At 38.7% G+C, this 16,894-nt stretch overlaps 1 protein-coding gene across 2 annotated transcripts in view; it reads right to left on the bottom strand.

Moving 5' to 3' along the window:
• cemip (cell migration inducing hyaluronidase 1) overlaps nt 1-7,799 on the bottom strand; it is a 128,092-nt gene extending 120,293 nt beyond the window's left edge. Inside the window, exons 1-2 of one of the 2 annotated variants that reach the window (XM_089129709.1) lie at nt 7,676-7,782; nt 7,507-7,597 (exon numbers count right to left, since the gene is read on the bottom strand). The gene's annotated coding sequence lies outside the window, so the exon portion shown is untranslated. Of the gene's footprint in view, nt 1-7,506; nt 7,598-7,675 lie in introns of both variants that reach the window. The other variant, XM_039670194.2, reaches the window with a different exon arrangement.
• Nucleotides 7,800-16,894: the final 9,095 nt, after the last annotated feature.

Here is a 16,894-nt window from a genome sequence, read left to right as displayed (position 1 = left end):
AATGAAATGAAAGTTCACCCTATCAATGTTCTAAATTATTGGTGTCATTGTGAATGATTCATCCGTTTAATATTATTTTTTTACCTTGTAATTTTTAAACAAAATAACATCAGACTCTCTAATCATTTTGTCCACTTACGCCTTAAACTCACTGTAAAAAAAAATATATTTTCAAGATTGGTTATCACAACATTTTTTCTCTTGTCGATCAACTTAAATAATTTGTTTAGTTCATCTAACTTATTATTTTGAGTTTCTTATGATTAAATCAATCTCTTTCATTGTATTAACTCACTTTTTCCATTTCAAGTTACTTAATTTTTTTAAGTTAAACCAACAATATTTTTTTACAGTGTACAAATCAGCTTTCAGATGATGATCTCTTGATTCAATCAAGAACTGATGCACAAAACTAAAACCCTGCTGTAAATTTTCTACTTTTTAATAGTCCGTCACAATATGGAAGAAAAGATCGGAAGATCACTGCTTCTACATTGCGATTTTTAAGAGGTTATGTAACCGAATCATTGAATTTTGTCGCTTACTTTGAGTATAATCAGTATCAGCTTATATCCTGGCACCTTACAGTATTCATCTGAGTTCAGAAAACCATTTAAACCTAACGCATAGACAAAAAAACGTAGTATAGTTTCTCAACTCATGTACGAAGACATAAATTCACAAATGTACCATTTGAACTCCACATAAACGAGTCTGGAATTACTTTGCGTGCATCACTGGAACCATTTCACTTCAGTTAAAAATTCAACAATCAATTCTGATTTCCATTTTCTCAGATGTGTCTCGACTACAGTTCCAAATCAACAAACCCCCCTGCTGTGTTTTTTTTTTATCAGGATACAGCTGAATTACAGATCATCCGCTCTCCCCCTTAAAACAAACCCCCTAGAATCCCAACAAACACAAGCAATTCACACAAGAAAACACTTGAGCGGCATCTCTCATGCCACAAATCATCTATTGTTGCACATTCTTTTCAATCTGCCTTCGTTATTTATAATTTAACCCTGCAACTGTGGAAGTGAGAATCTGGAAAAACACAAACACAGCCAGGATGCCAGGATAACGGACAGCCATATCAGTCACTCAACGCATGTTGAGGAGGGTCAGTGTGTCCTCAGACATATGGCTTCATATCTATCTGTCAGCAGATGGCGGAGCTCCAACCCCAACCACAGATGAAGATGGCAGTAAGAGGCCTGGCTGAAACCTCCAAAACACCCCATCCAGGGGAACAAATATCCCTAAAGGGGCAATGAGCCAGTTTTAGAGAAAGAGAGCAGCCCTTGTGCATGCAACACTTCTGTTAACATGCATCCTGGGGGAATACTAGTGTCTGTATTATTACAGGTTCATCTTGCTGTCTTTCCAAGAAACCCATACATTAGCAGCGTGGAACAGGTGTTTGCTCCTGCCAGGTATACAGTCACCAGTCATTTTCCTGACAGCAGTCAAGTCTATGTTGCGTTCCTTTCTACCTGCTTTACCACAAATTGGTGGTTAGTGTTGCGAAATGGCACTGCATAACTAACTACAGGACTCATCAAATGTCTTCAGTGCCACAAATGCATTGCTGAACGGAAGCAAATGCATTTTATTTTGTTTTTCCAGAGAGCGGTTGATATTCCTCAAGCCTCTTCAATTTACCTTGTTTGTCGGTAACATCTGACAGTCTGCACTGGAAACGAGGTTGTTACTTGCCTCTTGACAGCCAATGAATTACTCAAGCTTCTGACAGGTGTCAGGCCTGACAAACCTGCTGTTCATTTCGTCGACCGGGAGATTATACGGAGTCCGAGAGATATGGCGCTGTCAGAGTACACCTCCACATTCATAACCTTGAGGCTCCTCGGGATGGATTCGAGCGCTTTTTGGTCGTAATTAATGAATGCACATATGCGGCATCCTCATGCTGCACATTTAGGATCAAGGTGAAAAATTCCATAGCGGTGATTTTCATCGATCTTGTAAACGCGCAGATGCGTGAACGCGCCAGCACGCTTTGTAAGGCCCATATGGCCAAAATCAAATTGTTTATACAGCAACCAAAGGACCCATTCATCATCAGGACTAATCTAGATGTGCCAGGTTATTTAAGTCACTGATTTGCCTTGTTATGGAGGAATTCCTGTCATGTTATAAATGGGCCTGGGCGACATAACAAATTTAAACACGGCCTTATTCAGTAACATTGGCATCAGATTTTTTTTAAACTATCATTTCAAACAGTCATTACCAAGAAGACTCAACATCTAAGTCAAATTCTTATAAAACTATTATTTAAGACATGTTTAAATATTGTTTTACATAATTTTACATAGTGACATTTTCATGTGCCGCCAATATATCAAAACAGCCATATTTATCTAATGCTACACAGACACTGTCTTTGGTGCAAAATAATCAATCAACCATTTGGTTTTGAACGAATGTGCTGAAACAGTTTGACCGTAAAGTATGCATTAATCAAACTTATAAACTCTTACCTTGAGGTTTTTTATTAATGGCCAAATAAAAAGTGAGTAAAAATGTTGGTGAATTTAATATCGCTAGCAAAATCAACCCAATTCTATAGTTAATATTTGTTGAGTAAGACTTAAATTCAGGTTGGTAATAAGCGTTTTCATTTCCAGAGATTGGTAGACCAATTACAACAGACTGGGCCATCTGACCAATAGGGGGACTGAATATTGGAACAATGTATATGCAATGAGAAGATTCAAATGGTCTTTTTTTTTAACCTTGGATGCATGTAAACTTTGCAGGAGACATCCAAAACTAAATTAGGAACCTTTAAAATAGCATAATAGGGGCACTTTAATACAAAAAATACCAGCTTAAACTACTAAACCAATACAATTCATTCAGTATTACAATTCGACTTGGCCTTAATGTGACACCTTTTTAATCAACACATCATTTCACTATTGCCGCCTTTTAAAAAGCAACAACTGTCAACCATTCACAGCCTCTCAAGCCTTATAGCTCAATCAGTACTCATAAGCAGTACAATCTGACAGTGTAATATATGTATAAACCCTTGAGAGCACACAGGTGCGGATTTTAACCAGAACCTAGAATTAATTAGTAAATCCTAATAGACCCTCCATTAACACCTCAAACTCAAATGAACCCATCTATCAAACTTCAAGCACACGATAAAAAAAAAAAAAATCGAACTCGTTTAAATGTTTCCACTGTGATGAATAGAGATGGGCCTCTTGTAGATATAAATCAGTACATTCACTTGCCATCTTCTCCCTGTTTTCAATATTCATGTCAATATTCCAAATCCCGTGTAGTTACTCATTTACATGGAAATGAGCTGAGGTAAGTGTCATGACATTATGTGGATGAACGAATGCCGCAATCCCCCTGACTGCAGAAGCCAAAGCTCAGAATGCTCTGGAAATATCACTATACATACAAAACACAACAGGTGCACTATGTGCCAGTATGTGCAGGGTTTATTTATGTTGTTGTTTTGCCCATGTAACACAAAAAGATACATTTGGAAGAACCTTTCTTTTATATCCCTTTTTTCTATGGATACAATAGTTTCTATGGTCATACAATAGTTTTGTGTGAGTAACAGACCAAAATATACACTCATCTAAAGGATTATTAGGAACACCATACTAATACTGTGTTTGACACCCTTTCACCTTCAGAACTCTCTTAATTCTACGTGGCATTGATTCAACAAGGTGCTGAAAGCATTCTTTAGAAATGTTGGACCATATTGATAGGATAGCATCTTGCAGTGACTGTGGGGGCCATTTTAGTACAGTAAACTCATTGTCATGTTCAAGAAATCAATTTGAAATGATTCGAGGTTTGTGACATGGTGCATTATCCTGTTGGAAATAGTCATCAGAGGATGGGTACATGGTGGCCATAAAGGGATGGAGATCAGAAACGATGCTCAGGTAGGCCGTGGCATTTAAACGATGCTCACTTGGCACTAAAGGGGCCTAAAGTGTGCCAAGAAAACATCCCGACACATTACACCACCACCACCAGCCTGCACAGTGGTAACAAAGCATGATGGATCCAAGTTCTCATTCTGTTTACGCCAAATTCTGACTCTGACCATCTGAATGTCTAAACAGAAATCGAGACTCATCAGACCAGGCAACATCTTTCCAGTTTTCAACTGTCCAATTTTGGTGAGCTCTTGCAAATTGTAGCCTCTTTTTCCTATTTGTAGTGGAGATGAGTGGTCCCCGGTGGGGTCTTCTGCTGTTGTAGCCCATCAGCCTCAAGGTTGTGCGCGTTGTGGCTTCACAAATGCTTTGCAGCATACCTCGGTTGAGAAATTGAACAGGTGTTCCTAAAAATCCTTTAGGTGAGTGTAAGTAGTTATTCACTGATAATCTTACCATTTGTGGAATCAAAATTTAGATTCAAAGTGCCGTCTTAACACATTACCACGCTTTAAAAATGAATTTCGATCAAATTTGTTTTTTAAGCTACTACGTGTCTTCATGTTAATTACTTCTTTTATGAGACTTTAAGAGATTGTACATTATTTTAGTTTTTTTTTTTTTTTTCCAAAGGTGCTTTATTTAGATTTTTGGTTTATGCAAGCATGTGCAATGCGCATATTGATGCTTTTTCACCATGTGCGTCACATTTTTAAGACGCCATGTTAAAAATAGTTAGACCCCTGCATTCTATTCCCTTCCGCTCTGCTGTGTTAAGGTGTTTTCTAACACAAGAACGTGTGTGTGAAAGGGTCCTTATGGTGTTTTTTAATTCTCTTTGGAGCTTGATAGAAGTGTTGCTATTGTTAACAAAAACTGAAATTATTAAATATAGTTTTCGTTAATTAAAATAATGCTAAAATAAATTAAAATATAAATATTAGATGAAAAAAATGTATTATTTTTTTTATTAATTTTTTCTAAATTAAATTTGAAAATGTGAAATGTTGTTATGGCAACGTATTGAAATATATTAGGTTTAAGCTGAAGTACAACTAAAACTAAACTAAATTACAGTTAAATATAAATATTAAAGAACTAAAACTAAAATTAAATTCAAAATATTAATAATAGTCAAATAACATAATTAATAATAATAATTGTGTGGGAAAAGGATTGCATGAAGATTCTTCAAATATTCATCTTTAGTGTTCCACAAAAAAAAAAAAAAAAATAGCAAACAAGTTCTATTGAACATGAGTAAATAAATGAGTTAGTAAATAAAGACAGTGTTATTTTTAGTGAACTATTCCGTTCATAACCTACCACAGGTAGGTCTAATATGTGGTTATCAGGGAACTGAGAAAAAAAAAAAGACTTTATTAGTCATGAACTAAAGGTTCACAATGCTTTAACAACGCCATTTATGACACTGCTGCAGATTAAAACGCGAGTCATTGTGGATAAGGTGCTACAACATGTGCTATTTCATAAGTCTTTAATGATATTTCAAGGATTTTATCTGTTATGGTCAGGGGGCATGGATTGTGTTTTATAACTTAGACCTAGATTTAGCCCAGAGGCAAGAGTAAGGATGAAAGAGAGAGAATAAGAGATGGACAACAGGGTATAAAGATGGCTCTGTTCCACAACCTAAGCTCCATTGCTTGCTGTCTACTAACTGCCTTCTAAGGAAGCATACTAACTGAAATAGAACCTCAAAACTGACTGAATTACAACCCTTTAAGCTCATTTCAAGACATGACAACACACACCTGATGCATAGGCAAAAGGCCAAATTCGAAAACTGTATCATAAAATCACATGCATACACATGTCCGCCTCCACATGTCTTCAACTAGGTCAGCCTGAAGCCAGCCATTGCATCTCATAGGTGTTTAATGGCCAACCTAAAATAACAGTCACTTGCAAGTGCACAAAACCCCTGCCCACAATGCACAAGTTACAACTAGCTCTCAATAAAACATCCATCTGTGCAGAGCTGTGATTCTGGAGCACGTTCAAAAGTGCATGCCACCGTTTCAAGCATGGGCAGCTGCCATTATACAGATCGGCATGAATATCTGGACACTGTAACGTCATGTGCACTGTTTTCAAAGAAAGTCTCCATTTACACTGAATAAAAAGTTGGTGTAGAAACAATTCTCACTCAGAAATTTGCTAGTCAGCTTGAAGTAGCACATTGAATTAAACGTTACATTTGGAAGCAGAAAGATTCCAAAACCATAAGTTGACAATAGCATTCGTAATGCAGAAACGGTATGAATTATGCACAAATGATTAATACTTCTAGTTTCCTCTAACAAGTAGCTACTCTAAAATAAACTCCCACCATCTCACACAGCATAGCTTGAGAGAAATATCTGCCCTTTACAATTTCACACATCATTTAATGGCTGATGAATGGGGTTTGAAAAAACATCTGCCCACTTGCTGGCCGTCATTTCACAAATGCATGAAAAGAACTTGCTGCCAGTCTGCATTGTTTAGAAGCAGAAGAGCCTCAACGCCCCAGCAGCATGCAATGGATTCATTCCACACATCAACTTGTGGTTTTGGTACCATTCCCATTCATCTGGTGGACAGAAAGGCGGAGACGCCATAACAAGGACCTTTTTCATACTATTTGCAGAACTCATCTTCATTGACACCCGACTGATACTGGATATCAGTATAAAGCATCACATGGAAAAAGACCTAAAGTCTTTTTTGAAGGAAATGTGGATCTAATTCTTTCTCCGCTAACATCAAGTGATTATTCACATGATACTAAGCACTATTACACCATTTTCAGCAAAAGCATGCATTTTAATATGTTCACATGCACAATAGAGAGTAATAAAGCATACCTTGATTTCCAAGATGATGATGAAATGGGTGGAAACTGTTGTCCTTCAGGGGGTCCCACTTTCCAGGTGTCATGGGAAACGTAAAGGTGCATGCTTATATTTAAAGTATATGATATTGGAAACTAAAAAGTGCTCGCTATAATATGATCCCATATTGCACAATAATATTTAGCACTGTACTCTCAAACCACAATATTAAACTGACACTACACAATACAATACTGTACTTCACAATATGTGAGGTACACTGCATGCTTCACTAAACAGCCTTATACATTACTACATTGTATCACACTATAATAAACCATACTGTTGCACATTATACTATTCGAAATTGTACATTACAGCAAAATTGCAGGGTAAAAGTTTTAGTCACTTATCTTCGCATTTTAATGAAACAGAATCAGATGAAACTGTAAATCGATCAGGTGCTGAAGGCGCGCGGACGCTCAGGTGAAATGATGCGCGTCATAATCGCGAGCTGTTAATGCTTTTTATGTCTGAACTTGCACCGGTGAGACATGTTGCCACAAACACTCGCAAACTTACATAACTGGAATAGATTTCTCTGTTCTATGTGTGACTGGTCTTGCCTACAAAAACGCGCCGGTTTGTTGACACACAAAAATGGCAATGGATAAAAGACAAGAGCGCGTAATGGGAATGTCATGAAATGAGAAAAGACGCACCTTGACGCACGAGCTTCTCACCGCCACTAGTGAGATAAAATCCGCAGAAATCAAAGCGCACTTGTCTCACTCCTACATGTCGGGTTGTACCCTTGAAAGTATATGTAACAGTGCATCATTCGTGAGTTTCAAAATCCACAAAGATAAAGGTCCAGAAGTGCAGACCAACCTGTAGCATGAGCAGATTGTAGATCAGCTCCACGGAAACAGTGCAGACTACAAGCAGCTGATGCGCGGCATGAGTTCATAAGACAGCACAGGAGACACTGATATTTATACACACCTCCAGTCTCCTGCTTTACACTGTTTACAACGCCGGTGCGAAGCCAAGCCCACTGCGCGACGATTGGCCAGATGAATCCGAAGGCACGCCTAGTCAACACTGATTGGCTCAAGAACTCCAATGTACAGTATGTGCCGTTCCAAACTGAAAACTTCACATGCATTCGACGACAACCTTCTGACTGTAAATGAGATGATTAATCAGAATCAGAATTATCTTTAATGACAAGAATTTAGTCGCAACATGGAATTTGTCTAAGTGACTGGAGCTTCCAGTGGAGAAAAAAAAGTAGGCTACATTCAAAAAGGACTATAAAAATCATTAGGGATAGATATAAAAGGTCACGGCCAAAAATGTATAAACTGAAAAAACTGAGCACTTATGTTTGTGTTCCATTCAAAATACGACGAAGTAACAGGTGATCGACTTCAATTCTATTCTACCCACATTTCAGCAGGTGTTTTTTTATTCAAAACAGCAACAAAAAAGGGATTCTATGTAATTTATTTATGTTAATTGAGCAGATGCCTTTATCCAAAGTGACTTTTAAACGAGGAACACAATAGAAGTCAGTCTATTCACAGAGGGGAAATGTGCTAGTAGTTGTCTACATTTGTGGAAAGCAGCACTGCTATAGAATAATAATGGTTTATTAATTATGACCTGAGAGAACATTGACTCATACTGCATGAATATAACAGTTATCAGTTTTAATCCATAGAGGTCGCTATTATCATTGTTCCAAGAGGAATAAAACTTAATAAAGTGACGTCCTGTTATGATTCATATTGACTTCAGGATTCAAACGGAATGTCCAAATAAACAGGTGTTCCTTTATGACTCATGTAGATACATTATAGTTTCATATCCTTTTTTTCACTCTTGTAAAATGAAACTGCCTTGAGAAAACAAAATTGTAATAATTTACTGATTACAATTCAAGGAATAGCATGAACTTTAAAATGTAAATATAAAATTATACAATGAGAGCAGTGTGATTATTTTACAACCAAATCTGGACAAAATGTTCAGTGGTTTTGCTTTTGTAAATTCAGGAGGGCTGTGATATGGCCTGATGGTATCATCTCCATGAATGATGCATAAAAATGTGTAGACATCTAAAATGAATCTCAATATAAAATATCACCCATACATCACAGACTTCAAAATCCCAGTGTTACTGCCCATAGGACACAGACAACACGCATGTATAGGCTGAGAATATTTATTTGGAATTACGCAAACAAATATGAGAGCACTACAACAGCATTTCTATTTGAATTCACAAAGTCTCTCTAAGGACTTAAAAACAGACAGAAATGCAACCCCGGGGCTCATTAAATGGAGTGATGAAAATTGGAATGCACATTGTTTTTCCTGGAAGGAGATTATCCCAGCAGAAATGCTGCGCTGTCTTGCAATGGCTTGCTGAGATATAAATACCTCGTCCTTTTTTGCATTCAAGCGTGAGTACATCTGAGTTCACTTAGTAAAACCTCCCAGCTACTGAAAAAGGTGAAGTTTAATGGCCCCTGAGGTTGAATGCAAGTCAGGTTTCTCACTCTAGATATGGGGCAGACAGATTTTTTATTTTTATTTACTGTGGTTTCTTCCCCAGTCCATGGCTTCAGTAGAATCCTTGGATTTCTGACATATGAAACCCAAAGCATTTTGTTACATTTATATAGCGCTTTTCTTCATGGGTGCTTAAAGCGCTTTACATAGAAGGGGTTGAAGCTCCTCAACCACCAACAAATGTGCAGCATCCACCTGGATGTAGTGACGGCAGCCATATTGTGCCAGAATTCCCACCACACACCAGATTATTGGTGGAGAGGAGAAAGAGTGATGAGGCCAATAAGTATATACGAGGATGATTAGTAGGGCAAATTTGGCCAAATTTGGAATTTTTAATGACCACAGAGAGTCAGGACCTCGGTTTAATATCTCATCCGAAGCAAACACCACCATATATACATATACATATACAGACCTGTCGAGGCAAGGACTGTAGACCCCTAAAGGCACCAAGATATTAGCAGCAGATCCTTCAAGTCCTGTAGGTTGCGAGGTGGAGGCGTTGTAGAACAAGCTTGTTGGTTCAGCACATCATACAGATGGTCAATTGGATTGAGATCTGGGGATTTGGAGGCCAGGGTAACACCCTGAACTTTTCATCCCAAATTATTAGGGTGCTTTACCCAGCTGAAAGAGGAACTCCCATCAGGGAACACCATTGTCATGAAGGGGTGTACCTTGTCTGCAACAATGTTTAGGTAGGTGGCATGTGTCAAATTTACGTCCATATTAATGGTAGACCCAGGGTTTCCCAGCAGAACATTGACCAGAGCATCACGCTTGTCGTCCCACAATGCATCGTGGTGCCATCATTTCCGCAGATAAACACAGCACACATACATGGCTGTCCATATGATGTTAAAGAAAAGGAGACTCATTGGACCAGGTGACCATCTTCCACTGCTCCAAGGTCCAGTTCTGACGCTCACCTTCCCATTGGTAGGCACTTTCAACAGTGGACAGGGGTCATCATAGGCACTCTGATTGGTCTGTGGCTATGCAGTCCCAACACGCAGCAGAGTGTGTGACACACTGTGTTGTGACACATTCCTCCAATAACCACCATCCTTTTGTTGGCTCCATCGATGAGCCTCGGGTGTCCAACCCCCGTCGCTGATTTGTGGTTTGTCCCTCCTCAGACCACTGTTGGTTGATTCTCACCCCTGGTAACCAGAAACAAACCACAAGCCTTGCAGTTTCAGAGATACTTCGCCGTGCTTTGCCATAACAATTTGTCCCTTGTCAAAGTCACTCAGATCTTTATTCCTGCCCATTTCTCCTGCATCCAACACATTGATTTATGAGAACCGATTGTTTGTGCACCACCTAATCAACCTAGACATTAATATGTGGCCTTCTTAGTACGCTCCATCTGTGACTAGTCATAGTGTGCACCTAAAATAAATTATGATTATATAAAGGATCGATTTAATAAAAAAAACAAAAAAACAAATAAATATATAAATCCTCCCCCCCCCCCCCCCCCCAAAAAAAAAAACCCCACCTGACCCCAGGAGGAAAAAAAGTATCATTCAACCCCTTTCAAGATGGTGTGGCATATGAAACCGAATCAATCTCTGTCTTGATGATTGAGGGTTTCATTTGGAAAGTTTGCACTCGGTCCTGGTTAAATATATTTTAATTCCCCAATAAAAAGTTTGGCAAATGTAGAGCAGGCAGTGTGAGCCTGGTTCCCATTGCCAAATAATCTGTAACTTATCCAAGGCTGGAAGAACGGTCTGCGTATGCTCTCCGGAAAGGTAAACTTCCTGTGTGGATTACTCAAGGCGGACTGAGATGCCTCTTGTCTGGGTATCTGGGGTGGATTTTTGCCCAGTGAAGTGTGGGAACTCCTGCAGTCCTCCTAGGAATGTGAGACAGTGGATAACAGAGGATCAGACCTAGGTCTACACCACCCAAACTAATAATAATATGTTCTGCTTCATTTTTGTAGGCCTTATGTCATAAAGAACACTGTTCATTTGCATTTTTAAATATGCTATTTGAACCAGGTTGGATGTCAGTGATGTCAAACATCATTGATTCTCATGGGTCTCTTGATGTAATGTCACATGTTTGAATGTACAAAACAAGAAATATTTGGGAGCTGCTCTACGAGGGGAAAAGTTCAAATAATGTGTTAAATATGGGTCTGTTTCTCACACAAAACAATCATTTGATTTCAAAAGATATGGAATAGAGAGCATGGTTAGGATGCTCTTATGCAAGATATATATATATATATATATATATATATATATATATATATATATATATATATATATATATATATATATATATATATATATATATATATATATATATATAGACTACAGCCCCTAGTCACGGTCTGCATTTCATTATATTGTTTCATTTTAGCAGTTTGTTACATCATTTCAGCTTTTTTTGTATCATTTTGTTGTGTTGTAGTTTGATTAGAGAAATATTTGGGAGATGCTGTACGAGGGGAAAAGTTCATCAAATAATGTGTTAAATATTGGTCTGTTTCTCAAACAAAACAATCATTTGATTTTGAAAGATTTTGAAATAGAGAGCATGGTTAGGATGCTCTTATGCAAGTTATGCAATATATATATATATATATATATATATGTATATATATATATATTTTTTTTTTTGACTACAGCCCCTAGTCACGGTCTGCATTTCATTATATTGTTTCATTTTAGCAGTTTGTTACATCAGTTCAGCTTTTTTGTATCATTTTGTTGTGTTGTAGTTTGATTAACAGTTTTTGCATCAGGGTTCCATTGTTTGTCCAGTGTTCAATCTTCAGGAAGAACTTAAAAAGTGGAGAAAAAAAATGAAAACCAAATAAACCCTTTTTACCTTCTAATTTTCTGGTCTTACACCATACATTTCCCCTCACTAAATATCCTATTTCAAATACATCATATTATATATTTCCATGTTTACCTTAAAACACCCATACACACCTAAAGCCCACAGAAATCAGATCATCATATGTATCTGCTATCAGTAAAAACTGCTTCTGGTGCTCCCCACCCGTTTGGATCAGAAGTTCAACCTTAAGCTCTGCCAATTCCCCACCCTCACAGGACATCTGGTCCCTGGCCAATGTAAACTATTACTGGTTCCAACAGATGAGGCTTAATTGTTGCCTCCAGTTCCACCTGCTTGTCGCATTTGAACAGCGGAAGTTAAGTTATCTGCAGAAGTTAACAGCCTTCCTCTATGAAAATGGCTTTTATGGATTGAGGGAGAGAGATAGAGCAAGGGAACAATGGAAAAAGGAAATTATAAAGAGACGCCATCTGGGAGATGTATTTATAGATACTTAAAAGAAAGAAAGAAAGAAAAGGCTACACTCTTAAAAGAAAAGGTTCCCTAAAGGGTTCTTTCAGGCACTTCATATAACCTTTTTAGGGTTCCCAAAAAAAATTAAATAACCCATTAAACATGAAAGTGTTGTTAAAGCCATTTCTCCTTGGAACATTTTAGGCATAAGTCAACAACCCTTTTTGTCAGAGTTACTCTGACAAACCCACACAAAACCTGAGGTCTGGTGATCAGAGACTTTTATCTGTCTACAGATCACGGTAAAAGTAGCCTTTGCGATTGCTGGCCCTAGGCTGTGGAACAGCCTTCCAGTTTATATCAGAGCGACTCAATCTCCAACCGTTTTTAAATAATCTCTTAAAACCGTTTTTTTTTCTTCTTTAGCTTTTAATTCATTTTGATATTTTGAAACGAATGTGTGATTTATCTATTGTTCAGCACTTTTGGTCAGCCCGTTTTTAAATGAGCCATATAAATAAATACAAACGTGACTTTTTTGTATATTTACATTTATTCATTTAGCATATGCTAACAAAAGAAGCAGTTAAACTAACAGCAGAACCACAGTATGAAAGTGCTATGACCCTTCTCAGTTTATTGAAACGCAGTACATGCCTTTTTTTATAAATAGAAAAGAAAGTATTAGTATTACTGGATCAAGTGCTGCCGAAAAAGATGTCTTCAGCTGTTTATTGAAAATGGCTACAGACTCAGCAGCTCTGGTTGAGTTAGGCAGAGCATTTCACAAGCAGGGAACAGTCATGGTAAAGGTCCGAGCAGACTTTTGCGTAAACATACACGCCACTTTCGAGTCAAGTGGCGTGTTATCTCTACGCATTTTGAGCTATCCGCGTGTATCCGCGTGTTTGCGTGTATGTCTACGCCATTAACGTCCGCGTCATTCCGCGTGTCTGTACACGACGTCAAATCTCCAGTCATAAATGCCATTAACCCCAGTGACGGTTAAGTTTAGGGATGGGGTTGAGGTAAGTCATATCTTTTTCTTTCCTAGGATGGTAAGGGAACAGTCATGAATGCCATTAACCCCAGTGACGGTTAGGTTTAGGGACGGGGTTGAGGTAAATCATATATTTCTATAACGTTAAGTCAACGGCGTTCATAAACACGCTGAAAAGCAATTATGCGTCTTGATGGCACGCCAAAAATGGAAATACGAATTGGCGTGTCATACACACGCTACTTCATGAGATCAGTCTGGGTCCGAGGCAAATCTGCATGGCCGGGCAGTTCTAGTAATGTGGTCTGTGAAGTTCAATTGATCATCAATTACAACTCTAAGGTTCCATGGCTTTACCTTGATGTAGTTATGGATGACGAGCCTAGCTGAATGGTGAAGTTGTTGGGTTGAAGTGTTGGGTTGGCCAGGACCACAAGTAGCTCGGTCTTCTCAAGGTTTAGTTGTAAGTGGTGGTCCTTTATCCAGCCAGAAATGTTTGTCAGGCAGACTGAGATGCAAGCAGCTACCGTCGGATCATCAGGCTGAAATGAGAGGTAGAGTTGTGTGTCATCAGCAGTGATAGAAAAAGCCATGTTTCTGAATCACATATTCTAGTGATGTCATGTAGGTGGAAAAGAGAAGTGGACCAAGAACTGAGCCCTGAGGCACTCCAGTAGCTAGATGTTGGGTTTTAGACAACTGACCCCTCCAAGACACCCTAAAGGACCTACCTGAGAGGTAAGACTTGAACCATTGGATTGTGGTTCCCGAGATGTCCTTTATCTTTAGGATTGACAGGAGGATCTGGTGGTTAACTGTGTCAAAGGCAGCAGACAGATCCAGCAGGATGAGAACTGAGGATTTGGAAGCTGCTCTTGCCAGTTTCAGAGCTTCAATTACTGAGAGCAGGGCAGTCTCAGCTGGGTGTCCGCTTTTGAAACCAGGCTGATTATTGTCCAAGAGGTTGTTCTTTGTAAGGAAGAGATCTGGTTGAAAACAACTCGTTCAAGTGTTTTCGTGATGAATGGAAGAAGGGATACAAGTCTGTAGCTTTCCAGATTTGCTGGATTTAGAGTGAGTTTCTTAAGCCGTAGGTTTACCTGAGCCTGCTTAAATGCTGTGGGAAATGTACCAGTGTGAAGAGAAGTGTTTATGATGTGTGTGAGTGCGGGTACAACTGAGGAAGAAATGGCTTGAAGTGGGAATAGGATCAAGCGAGCATGTAAAAGGGCGATTGGAAAGGAGTTTGAAGACTTCTGCCTCTGAAAGTAGAGAGAAGGAGGGTAGAATGTGTGTGTTAGCTGGTAAAATGTCTGCCACGCCCGAAAACCGCCACTGGCCAATCATGTCATAGCAACCGTAACTATGCGCGGGAGGCAAGCTTTCGAACGAGGGAAACATGCTGAAGCATTGTGCGTATGGATTGTGCAAATCTGATACCGGTATACTAAAAGTTTGGAAGGGGGAGAGGAATTGTTTTTCTTCCAGAAAATCTAAAAGCCAAGGGGAGAAATGATTGGTGTGATCTAGCATCTATGTGCGAGATCCATTCTGGTAAATGTCAACATGCTTAACAAAAACACCTATTGCTTGGAAATATTGACGGTTCTTTGGTCATAATGATAACGTAAAATAAGACGATTAAAGAGACAAGACAAAGGCTCACTGACATACTTTAAAATATATTTCAGCATTTTGTTAATCGACGTCCTACTAACGGTTACCCCTTACTAAGTAACTTAACCCAATCCGATCGCGGCTCTCCCGGTATTGTTATTCCACAAGATTTATTGATAAGCTGTTTGATTTATAATTATTAAGATTATTTTCACATACCCTGCTGTGTATGAACATAGCTGTTCCTCAATTTGTGTTTCCCATTTGAACGGTCAGCATATGAGGCGCTGCTGCTTGCGCTGGGACAATAACGTTAGGCTTTAACTTCAATTTTTAAGAAATTATTCTCTAATCGGTTGCATATAATGTCGTGAATATATCCCTCGAATGCGTACTGTAGTCCCTTTTGTCTTGCTCTCTCAGATATTTCACTTGTTCACCGAAAATTACTAATTATCTCATTGGGAATGTCTGACACCGGGTGCATCCACACTATAATAGATGGGCCAGCCGTGAAAGCTTGACAGGCGTAGCAACAGTAACTAGGGAGGGCGGGGCTTTGCGAAGGGTCAATTGGCCGCTGATGGTGGTTGTTTTATTTATGAAGAATGTGGCAAAACCGTCAGCTAGATATAGCACCCCATCAAACCTTTTTTATTACTAAGCTGTTTACACTACCTTTTTGCTATTATGCAAGTGCTATGATGTTAATTTACATGACAACAGCGTTTTGGGTGCCTGAAAACAAAAACTTTTGAGAACTGGTTTAACCATTATCATCTCAAACTGCAAATGACAACATCTTGCACATGTATATATGTTCAGTCTTGACAAAGGGACATAGCCAACTACTGGTCTGGCAGTATAATAAAGTGTTAGCCATTTTAATAGATCTGTGCAAACAGGATTATTTTGACAACATTGTCGTCTGTATGCGAAAAACAAAAAAATGTAAGTAAACCTTTTTTTAGTACATTGTTGTCGTGTAAAGTCCTCCAAGGGCCCCATCATACACCCGGCGCAATGCAGCACCAGGCGCAACAAGTATTTCTTGCTAGTTTCAGCCCAACGCGGTTATCATTTTCATGTCCTGCACCATGTTGTAGACCATTTTCACACTATTTAGACCATTTTCCCCGTCGTTAAACTAGCAAAAGTGGATTCGGGCACGTCCTTAGATCGTTAAAATAGGGCCGTAAAGGTGCGTTCTATTATTGTCAACTAACTGACTTGGATATGACATCACTCATTGTGGTATGTTTTGCGCGTCTGAGTTGGAAAAAAACATGGATGCCACCCGGAAAGTGGTTGCTATGGTAGCACTGGCCGAGAACCAAGCACTTATCAAAACGCAGCCATTTGAACTTCTAAACTTGTCACTTTGTTTCATGTTTTAGTTTATCTTCTGTTAGCAACACTAGCCACATTAGTAACACCCGTTTGAAACAAGGCTATTCAATATTGCACTCACAACAAGACCGATTTCCATACCCAAAGGCAGTGATACGGACACAGTAAGGTATTGCAGGTATATAATTTAAACAATATATAATTTAAACAACCCAAGCGGTCCAAAAACAATGAAAACAATTCATACTTACAAGTCACACAGTGGGTAGCCATCTTGGATT

This window comes from Pimephales promelas, chromosome 1 (assembly GCF_988280905.1).
Source record: "Pimephales promelas chromosome 1, fPimPro1.hap1.1, whole genome shotgun sequence".
Lineage (NCBI taxonomy): Eukaryota > Metazoa > Chordata > Actinopteri > Cypriniformes > Leuciscidae > Pimephales > Pimephales promelas.
This window is presented reverse-complemented; position numbering and strand designations above follow the sequence as displayed.